General features: G+C 36.9%; 1 protein-coding gene and 2 long non-coding RNA genes across 11 annotated transcripts in view; 2 read left to right on the top strand and 1 right to left on the bottom strand.

Annotated features, from left to right (window-relative positions):
• LOC105219969 (uncharacterized) overlaps positions 1–13,546 on the bottom strand; it is an 833,969-nt gene that overhangs the window by 168,014 nt on the left and 652,409 nt on the right. The gene's annotated exons all lie outside the window — the stretch shown is intronic.
• On the top strand, positions 295–2,652 carry LOC128919900 (uncharacterized). The gene is made up of 4 exons (XR_008470037.1): positions 295–1,088; positions 1,150–1,321; positions 1,379–1,962; positions 2,030–2,652. It is a non-coding gene; the product is annotated as an uncharacterized LOC128919900 (long non-coding RNA).
• LOC128919899 (uncharacterized) lies at positions 3,173–5,264 on the top strand. Its single transcript, XR_008470036.1, has 4 exons — positions 3,173–3,966; positions 4,028–4,199; positions 4,257–4,841; positions 4,909–5,264. It is a non-coding gene; the product is annotated as an uncharacterized LOC128919899 (long non-coding RNA).

Here is a 13,546-nt window from a genome sequence, read left to right as displayed (position 1 = left end):
GATTTTATTACGGCAACAATGAAATTGCTGTTTGATATGTCGCTGCCGTCTTCAAAATGTTCAAAACGCTGACTTCAAAGCGACATTTGTGATCAGCCGTCGTTACGTCGTGTCGTGTTGTCGTCTTTGTGTTCAGCACTTAAAGGTACGTGTGACTTGAGTCGGCACAATTGTGGTATGGAGTGCCGACCACTGTTGTAGACCCAGCAAGTCAAGGGTACTGAAACTCCAACACATTCAAAGATAACACCACTACATACACACATATGCAACAAAGGGCAAAATGTGCATAAACATTTACCTCAACTCTTCTCTCGTACAGCTCTCTGAATGATAGAAAGAAACAACCAAAGTTCTCGTATTTGATCAAGTTTTGTTTTGAGCTATATCATGGCTGCTTGTGAATTATTATTTTGCGTGTTTTATTTAAATCAGTGATCTGCAGCCTAATTAAAGATTAAATTATTGAAGCACGCATTTTTAAATAAGTAAAACGTAAAATAAAAGTTTTCTAAAGCCAAAATATGGAATTGAAGAGGGTGATAAAGTAATACTTCATCGCACTGTCAATTCGAAGCACGCAATAGAAACTACGCCAGCAATGGTCAACATCAAGGGCGAAACCATTGAATACGTAAATAATTGTTGAATATAATAATATTATCTGGCCTTAAATTCTAATTAATTTTCCATACAGATATTTTAAACCTCATACGGCCCGTTAAAGGTACGCAACCTAATTGGTGTCTGTTATGGTAGCAGCATAGAACTTTCGAAGCGATGGAATATGTGCTGCAAGCAATTCCAGAACTATGGATGCAATCGCTGCTACATCGAACACAAATCATTTACACACCAGATATTAGGTTTAATGTCACTTTTTTACGTGCAATTAAACCTTTTGGTCAACACAAGCACGTGAAGAATTGGAACGACGTGGTTTGGGTGCTTTTGTTACGTTTATCATCGCGACGTGTGTTAACTGGGTTTTGCCAATGATCTAGAGGGCAAAGCAGCGGCAGTATTTTTGAACTTACCGGCACCTCAGTTGGTCGTGCCATTAGCAGCTAAAGCACAGAAATTAAAGGGTAAATTTAAGTGAATGTTTGTGATCATAAAAATTTAAAAACTTCTTGCATGTTTAATTAGGAGGACTTTTTTGATTCATTTTCACCATGTATTGAGGAATCATAACGTTGTTGTATCGCTTTACAAGGACATGGATTCACCGAAATTAGTTCAGTGGAAACACTACAGCAAGAGCATGGATGTTAAGACTAGAACGTTGCCCGTGCTAGATTTAGAATTCCTGAAACATAAGGTAATTATTACCAACTTTTATGTAGTTAAAATTAAAATTTTACTTTATATTTTATAGAAACCCTCCTCCAAGAAATTGGATGAATCTAGTACTAGTAAAACTAATGAAAGAACAGATCTTACAAAAACTCCTATATAAACCAAAAGAGTCCTCACATAATGTGCACAGCTTACACTTCCAGGCCGCACGGGGTATTTGTAGGGATGCAAACGATGTATCGATGTTTCTGAAACATCAATGTTTTCGTCAAAAAGCATCGATGTTAGCCATCGATGTTGTGATTCTAAAAATATCGATACATCGATGTCACTTTCAACGATGTTTTATGTCGATGTTTTTTTCAAATTTTACTCCACATCTTTGCAGCACTTTTTCTCGGTATTAATGCGAAAACATCTGCTACGGAGAATTCGTTGGTTGAATGTGCACTTGAATAATATGGAGAATTCGTTGGTTGAATGTGCACTTGAATAATACTGAGAATTCGCTTATGAATTAATGCGAAATAAGTTTTACAAAAAATCGAAAATACATTTTGTGTGACAGTCTATTTCGTGCTATGTGTGTTAGAAGTTGTTTTTGAGCGTTTAATATAAGTGTTGTTTCGAATTCATCTGTTATCAATCACAACTTTATTACAGGTGTAGTGAATATAAAATATATGTAAATAATTACATTAGACGATTAAATATGTACACAATATTTCAGATTTTCAAAATGCTGCCTTCAAAATTAAAAAGCAGGGTCTGGAGCTTCTTTATAAGAAATTCAGATGCTTCAGATGCTGATAATAATTCAACCATGATGAAATTAAATAGAAGCTTGTTTGGCGAAAAAAAATAATACCCTGCTTCGCACACACGCTTAATTTGGTTGTAACGCAATCAATAGATAAGTCCACGGAAGTATCAGCTTTGATAACTAAGGTGCGCGACATTGTTAAGTTTATTAAAAGAAGTGTTAATGCCAGTGATCAATTGCGGCAGAAACAAATAGACACCGGGGCTTCTACAAGTAATACCAAGAAAATGATTCTTGACGTAAGAACGCGATGGAATTCATGTTTTTATATGCTAGAGAGATTTGTCCAGTTAGCCCCTATTTTAAGTGAAGTACTGCTCACTCGCCCAGAAGCACCCTCTATGGTTAATGCCTCCGAGCTGAACAAAATTAAGGAGCTGATTGAATTATTAAAGTGTTTTGAAATTGTGACCAGGGAGATTTCGGCTGATACCTACGTTACCATTAGCAAGGTTATACCTTTGGTAAGCTGTTTAACTGAAGCTCTGACAAAAATTTCAGCTCAAGATGCTATTGTAGGGGAGCTAAAAAGTGAACTGCAACAGAACATGAATAAGAGATTTGACAAACTTGAATTTAATTCAGTTCTGGCGTTGGCTACTGTATTGGATCCGAGATTCAAATTACTGCATTTTAAAGATGCACTGGCTAAAAAAATAACAATCGATTATTTAAAACAAATAAATCGACCATTTTAATTTTTTTTCACAAATAGTTTCACTTTAAACTAAATATGTAAATTTTATTGTAGTGAAAGATTTTATTACGGCAACAATGAAATTGCTGTTTGATATGTCGCTGCCGTCTTCAAAATGTTCAAAACGCTGAATTCAAAGCGACATTTGTGATCAGCCGTCGTTACGTCGTGTCGTGTTGTCGTCTTTGTGTTCAGCACTTAAAGGTACGTGTGACTTGAGTCGGCACAATTGTGGTATGGAGTGCCGACCACTGTTGTAGACCCAGCAAGTCAAGGGTACTGAAACTCCAACACATTCAAAGATAACACCACTACATACACACATATGCAACAAAGGGCAAAATGTGCATAAACATTTACCTCAACTCTTCTCTCGTACAGCTCTCTGAATGATAGAAAGAAACAACCAAAGTTCTCGTATTTGATCAAGTTTTGTTTTGAGCTATATCATGGCTGCTTGTGAATTATTATTTTGCGTGTTTTATTTAAATCAGTGATCTGCAGCCTAATTAAAGATTAAATTATTGAAGCACGCATTTTTAAATAAGTAAAACGTAAAATAAAAGTTTTCTAAAGCCAAAATATGGAATTGAAGAGGGTGATAAAGTAATACTTCATCGCACTGTCAATTCGAAGCACGCAATAGAAACTACGCCAGCAATGGTCAACATCAAGGGCGAAACCATTGAATACGTAAATAATTGTTGAATATAATAATATTATCTGGCCTTAAATTCTAATTAATTTTCCATACAGATATTTTAAACCTCATACGGCCCGTTAAAGGTACGCAACCTAATTGGTGTCTGTTATGGTAGCAGCATAGAACTTTCGAAGCGATGGAATATGTGCTGCAAGCAATTCCAGAACTATGGATGCAATCGCTGCTACATCGAACACAAATCATTTACACACCAGATATTAGGTTTAATGTCACTTTTTTACGTGCAATTAAACCTTTTGGTCAACACAAGCACGTGAAGAATTGGAACGACGTGGTTTGGGTGCTTTTGTTACGTTTATCATCGCGACGTGTGTTAACTGGGTTTTGCCAATGATCTAGAGGGCAAAGCAGCGGCAGTATTTTTGAACTTACCGGCACCTCAGTTGGTCGTGCCATTAGCAGCTAAAGCACAGAAATTAAAGGGTAAATTTAAGTGAATGTTTGTGATCATAAAAATTTAAAAACTTCTTGCATGTTTAATTAGGAGGACTTTTTTGATTCATTTTCACCATGTATTGAGGAATCATAACGTTGTTGTATCGCTTTACAAGGACATGGATTCACCGAAATTAGTTCAGTGGAAACACTACAGCAAGAGCATGGATGTTAAGACTAGAACGTTGCCCGTGCTAGATTTAGAATTCCTGAAACATAAGGTAATTATTACCAACTTTTATGTAGTTAAAATTAAAATTTTACTTTATATTTTATAGAAACCCTCCTCCAAGAAATTGGATGAATCTAGTACTAGTAAAACTAATGAAAGAACAGATCTTACAAAAACTCCTATATAAACCAAAAGAGTCCTCACATAATGTGCACAGCTTACACTTCCAGGCCGCACGGGGTATTTGTAGGGATGCAAACGATGTATCGATGTTTCTGAAACATCAATGTTTTCGTCAAAAAGCATCGATGTTAGCCATCGATGTTGTGATTCTAAAAATATCGATACATCGATGTCACTTTCAACGATGTTTTATGTCGATGTTTTTTTTCAAATTTTACTCCACATCTTTGCAGCACTTTTTCTCGGTATTAATGCGAAAACATCTGCTACGGAGAATTCGTTGGTTGAATGTGCACTTGAATAATATGGAGAATTCGTTGGTTGAATGTGCACTTGAATAATACTGAGAATTCGCTTATGAATTAATGCGAAATAAGTTTTACAAAAAATCGAAAATACATTTTGTGTGACAGTCTATTTCGTGCTATGTGTGTTAGAAGTTGTTTTTGAGCGTTTAATATAAGTGTTGTTTCGAATTCATCTGTTATCAATCACAACTTTATTACAGGTGTAGTGAATATAAAATATATGTAAATAATTACATTAGACGATTAAATATGTACACAATATTTCAGATTTTCAAAATGCTGCCTTCAAAATTAAAAAGCAGGGTCTGGAGCTTCTTTATAAGAAATTCAGATGCTTCAGATGCTGATAATAATTCAACCATGATGAAATTAAATAGAAGCTTGTTTGGCGAAAAAAAATAATACCCTGCTTCGCACACACGCTTAATTTGGTTGTAACGCAATCAATAGATAAGTCCACGGAAGTATCAGCTTTGATAACTAAGGTGCGCGACATTGTTAAGTTTATTAAAAGAAGTGTTAATGCCAGTGATCAATTGCGGCAGAAACAAATAGACACCGGGGCTTCTACAAGTAATACCAAGAAAATGATTCTTGACGTAAGAACGCGATGGAATTCATGTTTTTATATGCTAGAGAGATTTGTCCAGTTAGCCCCTATTTTAAGTGAAGTACTGCTCACTGGCCCAGAAGCACCCTCTATGGTTAATGCCTCCGAGCTGAACAAAATTAAGGAGCTGATTGAATTATTAAAGTGTTTTGAAATTGTGACCAGGGAGATTTCGGCTGATACCTACGTTACCATTAGCAAGGTTATACCTTTGGTAAGCTGTTTAACTGAAGCTCTGACAAAAATTTCAGCTCAAGATGCTATTGTAGGGGAGCTAAAAAGTGAACTGCAAAAGAACATGAATAAGAGATTTGACAAACTTGAATTTAATTCAGTTCTGGCGTTGGCTACTGTATTGGATCCGAGATTCAAATTACTGCATTTTAAAGATGCACTGGCTAAAAAAATAACAATCGATTATTTAAAACAAATAAATCGACCATTTTAATTTTTTTTCACAAATAGTTTCACTTTAAACTAAATATGTAAATTTTATTGTAGTGAAAGATTTTATTACGGCAACAATGAAATTGCTGTTTGATATGTCGCTGCCGTCTTCAAAATGTTCAAAACGCTGACTTCAAAGCGACATTTGTGATCAGCCGTCGTTACGTCGTGTCGTGTTGTCGTCTTTGTGTTCAGCACTTAAAGGTACGTGTGACTTGAGTCGGCACAATTGTGGTATGGAGTGCCGACCACTGTTGTAGACCCAGCAAGTCAAGGGTACTGAAACTCCAACACATTCAAAGATAACACCACTACATACACACATATGCAACAAAGGGCAAAATGTGCATAAACATTTACCTCAACTCTTCTCTCGTACAGCTCTCTGAATGATAGAAAGAAACAACCAAAGTTCTCGTATTTGATCAAGTTTTGTTTTGAGCTATATCATGGCTGCTTGTGAATTATTATTTTGCGTGTTTTATTTAAATCAGTGATCTGCAGCCTAATTAAAGATTAAATTATTGAAGCACGCATTTTTAAATAAGTAAAACGTAAAATAAAAGTTTTCTAAAGCCAAAATATGGAATTGAAGAGGGTGATAAAGTAATACTTCATCGCACTGTCAATTCGAAGCACGCAATAGAAACTACGCCAGCAATGGTCAACATCAAGGGCGAAACCATTGAATACGTAAATAATTGTTGAATATAATAATATTATCTGGCCTTAAATTCTAATTAATTTTCCATACAGATATTTTAAACCTCATACGGCCCGTTAAAGGTACGCAACCTAATTGGTGTCTGTTATGGTAGCAGCATAGAACTTTCGAAGCGATGGAATATGTGCTGCAAGCAATTCCAGAACTATGGATGCAATCGCTGCTACATCGAACACAAATCATTTACACACCAGATATTAGGTTTAATGTCACTTTTTTACGTGCAATTAAACCTTTTGGTCAACACAAGCACGTGAAGAATTGGAACGACGTGGTTTGGGTGCTTTTGTTACGTTTATCATCGCGACGTGTGTTAACTGGGTTTTGCCAATGATCTAGAGGGCAAAGCAGCGGCAGTATTTTTGAACTTACCGGCACCTCAGTTGGTCGTGCCATTAGCAGCTAAAGCACAGAAATTAAAGGGTAAATTTAAGTGAATGTTTGTGATCATAAAAATTTAAAAACTTCTTGCATGTTTAATTAGGAGGACTTTTTTGATTCATTTTCACCATGTATTGAGGAATCATAACGTTGTTGTATCGCTTTACAAGGACATGGATTCACCGAAATTAGTTCAGTGGAAACACTACAGCAAGAGCATGGATGTTAAGACTAGAACGTTGCCCGTGCTAGATTTAGAATTCCTGAAACATAAGGTAATTATTACCAACTTTTATGTAGTTAAAATTAAAATTTTACTTTATATTTTATAGAAACCCTCCTCCAAGAAATTGGATGAATCTAGTACTAGTAAAACTAATGAAAGAACAGATCTTACAAAAACTCCTATATAAACCAAAAGAGTCCTCACATAATGTGCACAGCTTACACTTCCAGGCCGCACGGGGTATTTGTAGGGCTGCAAACGATGTATCGATGTTTCTGAAACATCAATGTTTTCGTCAAAAAGCATCGATGTTAGCCATCGATGTTGTGATTCTAAAAATATCGATACATCGATGTCACTTTCAACGATGTTTTATGTCGATGTTTTTTTCAAATTTTACTCCACATCTTTGCAGCACTTTTTCTCGGTATTAATGCGAAAACATCTGCTACGGAGAATTCGTTGGTTGAATGTGCACTTGAATAATATGGAGAATTCGTTGGTTGAATGTGCACTTGAATAATACTGAGAATTCGCTTATGAATTAATGCGAAATAAGTTTTACAAAAAATCGAAAATACATTTTGTGTGACAGTCTATTTCGTGCTATGTGTGTTAGAAGTTGTTTTTGAGCGTTTAATATAAGTGTTGTTTCGAATTCATCTGTTATCAATCACAACTTTATTACAGGTGTAGTGAATATAAAATATATGTAAATAATTACATTAGACGATTAAATATGTACACAATATTTCAGATTTTCAAAATGCTGCCTTCAAAATTAAAAAGCAGGGTCTGGAGCTTCTTTATAAGAAATTCAGATGCTTCAGATGCTGATAATAATTCAACCATGATGAAATTAAATAGAAGCTTGTTTGGCGAAAAAAAATAATACCCTGCTTCGCACACACGCTTAATTTGGTTGTAACGCAATCAATAGATAAGTCCACGGAAGTATCAGCTTTGATAACTAAGGTGCGCGACATTGTTAAGTTTATTAAAAGAAGTGTTAATGCCAGTGATCAATTGCGGCAGAAACAAATAGACACCGGGGCTTCTACAAGTAATACCAAGAAAATGATTCTTGACGTAAGAACGCGATGGAATTCATGTTTTTATATGCTAGAGAGATTTGTCCAGTTAGCCCCTATTTTAAGTGAAGTACTGCTCACTCGCCCAGAAGCACCCTCTATGGTTAATGCCTCCGAGCTGAACAAAATTAAGGAGCTGATTGAATTATTAAAGTGTTTTGAAATTGTGACCAGGGAGATTTCGGCTGATACCTACGTTACCATTAGCAAGGTTATACCTTTGGTAAGCTGTTTAACTGAAGCTCTGACAAAAATTTCAGCTCAAGATGCTATTGTAGGGGAGCTAAAAAGTGAACTGCAAAAGAACATGAATAAGAGATTTGACAAACTTGAATTTAATTCAGTTCTGGCGTTGGCTACTGTATTGGATCCGAGATTCAAATTACTGCATTTTAAAGATGCACTGGCTAAAAAAAAAAACAGTTTTGTATTTAAATAGTTTCATAAAGGATGCAAATAATAGCGTTAGTACGTCGGAATCTTCGGATGAGTTTGCAACAGAAAACCCGTTTGATATTTGGAGCCATCATAAACAGTTGGCCCACCAAAATATGAAATGTAAGTTTTCCAAGTCATCTGCTATTACAACAACGGAAGTTGAAGTGCAAATGTATCTTGGATCGGCTGTTGCTTCTATCAATCAGAATCCAACAGAAATGTGGGATGGTATGAAAAATGTATTCCCGGAATTGTATAAACAAGCTTCTAAATATTTATCTATTGTGGCCACTTCAGTACCTAGTGAACGACTGTTTTCTAAAGCTGGAGCAACGATCACACAGCAAAGAAATCGCTTGACAGGAAAAAGACTTTCCAAATTGTTATTTTTAAATTCTGTTTTAAATAAATAATTTGTTGTTTGTAAAAAAACTATTTATATATTTTATTTATTGAGAAAAAGTTTTAATAGGTAGCTCAAATATATATCAACTAAAGGCCTACTACTGTATTTCACTTATTTATGGTTCTGAAATAAGCCTTTTATGCTCACTTATAAAATACGTTAAAAAAGTTCAAAAATACATCGATGTTTCGATGTATCGATGTTTTAATGGCCGATGTTTTTGATTTCGATGGGTTTTGGAGAAACATCGATACATCGAACCATCGATGTTTAATTTCACGATGTTTGCATCCCTAGGTATTTGACATTTGCAACTCTTCCTCCAGCTTTTGTCAGATAGTAAAAACTGTTCAACTATTCAATACGTTTTACATATGTATATAGTGCAGTATAATAATACATGTATAAAGTAAATATAATAATAAACATCTAAATGGCATGATATTTTCAATAAATATGAAATATAATTAATGATTTTGTTATTAATAGTTTCTGCGCTTTTGTGGGTCGCAGTACTGAAAGTGCACGTGGTGTTTTGGTTCGCAGTTTTGGGTCTTTCATCCGTAATAGTACCAAGAACAGTACTCAAAGTGTACATGTAGTTTTGGTTCGCAGTTTTGGGTCTTTCATCCGTGATTGTACTAAGATCATTCGCAGAATTGTGCAAGAGGTATATATAAATTGTTAAATGATGAATGTAATGTGCAAGAAACAGATAACCGATCACACGTACACAATAGTTCCGGGTACTTTTGTCAATTCGCCCTTAAGAATCGATAAACGATCGTGCAGCTATGGTAACGTCTGACAACGACACTATTGCATTGAAAAGGGATAGTTGGTAACGTTTTCAAACAAAGTTAGCGTGAATTAAACGGATTTTGTAAATCGAAATGCTATTCAGATAAAAGTAGCAGAAATTCCATGTATGGAGCAACTAAATGATGGTTATTACACAGACATCAGTCATTCTAATCATACTGGTCATCCTCGGTGCTTTGTTTGACCTAGTTACTTTCTCTAGAAAGCAGAAGAGCCGCAATTTTAAAAGTAATGTAAAACATCACGCAAATGCAAACCCAAGGTCCGAGGACGTCCCACACTTAGGAGGGGAAGAGTTATCACGGGAAACGCAATTGGGTTTAGAAATACCCAAAAATGTGGCGAGTTGCCTGACTCAGCAGGTATCGTAACAAGTAGCGGACGAAAAACAAAGATTCGAATTACAAAAGTTGCGGGTGCACTTAATCAGCACTTCTGCGATCTCACGTCTGCAGTTGTAATTAAATACAACTGATTATTTAGCTTGAAGTGTAGGCTAAGTGGTTACAAGTTTGTATTTCGGTAGTTTATAATTTATTGGAGTTCTCACCAGTTCGAACAAAATGTTCTGCGAATATTAAAGCGTGTAGTCAACAGTCGAGTGTGCTCCGTAATTACGTTTAATATACAAGCAATAAAAGCTTTGGATACTCGTAAACGGATTTGTCGGAGGACGCTATTATCATTGTCACCACGCTGTATATCAATTTTCTCGAGGTATTTGCATAAATAGTGTAATAGTGATGAGCGATATTGCTATTTTTGGGATGACTGTGATTTCAGTGATTGCTATTTTTAAATCACTATGATTTTATATTGCTATTGCGATCGCAAAAAAACGAATTTATGAGAATTTATACTCCACATTTTTATACTCTCTCAACAAAGTTGCTAAGAGAGTATTATAGTTTTGTTATACTATCGCAACAAAGTTACTAAGAGAGTATTATAGTTTTGTTCACATAACGGTTCTTTGTAACACCTAAAACTAAACGAGTTAGATATAGGGTTATATATACCAAAGTTATCAGGGTGAATAGTGGAGTTCAAATCCGGATGTCTGTCTGTCCGTCCGTCCGTCTGTGCAAGCTTGTAACTTGAGTAAAAATTAAGATATCTTGATGAAACTTGGCTCACTTGCTTCTGGGGACCATAGGAATGGACAAAATCGGACCACTGCCACGCCCACAAAATGGCAAAAAACGAAAACACATAAAGTGCTATAGAAATAAAATTTGGTACAAAGGATCACACTATGAAGGGGTATATTTGGATGTAATTTCTTTGGAAAAGTGGGCGTGGCCCCGCCCCTACTAAGTTTTTTTTACTTATCTCATACTTACTTAAGCCATATCAACTTTCTAGAATCGTTTCTCTTAGGTACTACCTTATACAGTCCAAAAATGGAACAAATCGGATTAAAACCACGCCCATCTCCCATACAAAGGTTATGTTGAAAACTACTAAAAATGCTTTAATTCAGTAAGGGAAAACATCACAAACCTTAAATTTCATTATAAGGAAGGTACAGAAGGGCTCCGCCCAAATTGGTATTAATAAATTTTACTCGACCAATATAAATGAAACTTGATTTGTAATATTTTCCTTACATCCAAATGATATGTTGTGAAAATAGGCCAAATCGGTTCAAAACCACGCCTACTCCTTTGAAGTCGATCTGAATAGTTTATTTTACAATATGTAAAGTAAGCACTAGTGAAGATATCGGAACAGAACTTTGCATAAATACTGAATTTATAGTGTGGCAGCCCGTTTATAGAAATCGCCGAAATCGGACCATAGGTATTCAAGGCCCCGTATATCGAGAACCTCGGTGCTCCGAACTTAATATTAGGGTTTCCAACATTCAATGAACTTTATACCATATATATGATGAATATGTGGGTCAAATTGTATATTATATAAAATTTATAAAAAAAGATAAATAAACTGCGAGAGTATAAAATGCTCGGTTTCACCCGAACTTAGCCCTTCCTTGTTTTTTTTTTAATTTTTTACAATTACATTTTTATTAATTTTAACAATATCCAAAATTTACCTGCTTTTGTAATAATTAATTGTTAGGGATGGGGTCATATGTAGAAGTTCACGCAAGTGAGGAAAGTTTCTGATTGCCATTCACTTGGGAGTGGCCAGGAACGATTCTTTTGCATATGACTCAAGCAGTTCACGACTTCCGGTTTTAGACCAAGTATCCCCTGGGTAGCTAACAGACATCCGTTTGGAGGCGAGCTAAAGTGAGAAGGCGAAGCCCGCTTCTGCGGTTGTGCGTAGGGCTTGGGACCCACCACATAAAAAATCTCCCCAATGAAAACAAACACAGAGCCTCGGATGAGACACCGCCCTTTTGATGACGACCCCTGCAAACGTTTTAAGCATATTGATTTAAGGGCATGCACCTGGAATGTGCGGACCCTTAATTGGGAAGGTGCCTCTGCCCAGCTGGTTGATGTCCACATACAACTAAAGGCTGACATCACCGCCGTCCAAGAAGTGCGATGGACGGGACAAGAACGGAAGAAGGTGGGTCCTTGTGACATCTACTACAGCGGCCATATAAAGGAGCGCAAATTTGGTGTTGGATTTGTGGTGGGAGAGAGACTACGTCGCCGAGTCCTGGCATTCACCCCGGTGGATGAACGTCTTGCCACAATCCGCATCAAAGCGAGGTTCTTCAACATATCGCTGATTTGCGCCCATGCCCCAACGGAAGAGAAGGACGATGTGACCAAAGATGCTTTCTATGAGCGCCTAGAATGCACCTATGAGCGCTGCCCCCGCCACGATGTCAAAATCGTGATTGGCGATTTTAACGCCAGGGTGGGTAAAGAAGGTGTCTTTGGCACAACAGTCGGAAAATTCAGGCTCCATGACGAAACATCGCCAAACGGCCTGAGGCTGATCGACTTCGCTGGGGCCCGAAATATGGTTGTCTGTAGTACCAGATTCCAGCATAAAAAAATTCATCAAGCAACGTGGCTGTCCCCTGATCGAAACACGCGCAATCAAATCGATCACGTTGTGATAGACGGAAGACATGTCTCCAGTGTTTTAGACGTGCGTACGCTCCGAGGACCAAACATTGACTCGGACCATTATCTAGTTGCAGCAAAGATACGCACTCGCCTCTGTGCAGCAAAGAACGCCCGTCAACAAACACAAGAAAAAGCTGCAATCACAACCGACAGCCGAATGATTTTCTAGGCGATTTGCACTCCTGCTCTCTGAGAGCACTCATCAGCATCTCGATAAAAGGGAGCTGTGGAACGGCATCTCAAACTCATTGTATACCGCTGCAGCCGAAACAATAGGTCTCCGGCAACGCAAAAAAACCAGTTGGTACGATGAGAATTGTCGTTCCGCAGTGGAGAGAAAACAGACTGCCTACCTCGCAACTTTGCGATCGACCACAACACGTTCGGGGTGGAATAGATATCGAGAACTGAAGAGGAAAGCGAGACGCATTTGCAGACGTAAAAAGAAAGAGGCCGAAATGCGTTAGTATGAAAAGCTTGAAAAGCTGGCCGACATGGGTAATGCTCGAAAATTTTATGAAAATATGTTATGAGATGAGATGTCACTGTTGACAGTCATAACTTTGAAGTTGTAGATAATTTCGTTTATCTGGGAACCAGCATTAACAACACCAACAATGTCAGCCTTGAAATCCAACGCAGAATCACTCTTGCCAACAGGTGCTACTTTGGACTGAGTAGGCAATTGAAAAGTAAAGTCCTCT

The sequence above is a fragment of the Zeugodacus cucurbitae genome, chromosome 2 (assembly GCF_028554725.1).
Source record: "Zeugodacus cucurbitae isolate PBARC_wt_2022May chromosome 2, idZeuCucr1.2, whole genome shotgun sequence".
NCBI classification, from domain to species: domain Eukaryota; kingdom Metazoa; phylum Arthropoda; class Insecta; order Diptera; family Tephritidae; genus Zeugodacus; species Zeugodacus cucurbitae.
The sequence above is the reverse complement of the archived record's forward strand: the minus strand, read 5'-3'. Positions and strand labels throughout refer to the sequence as shown.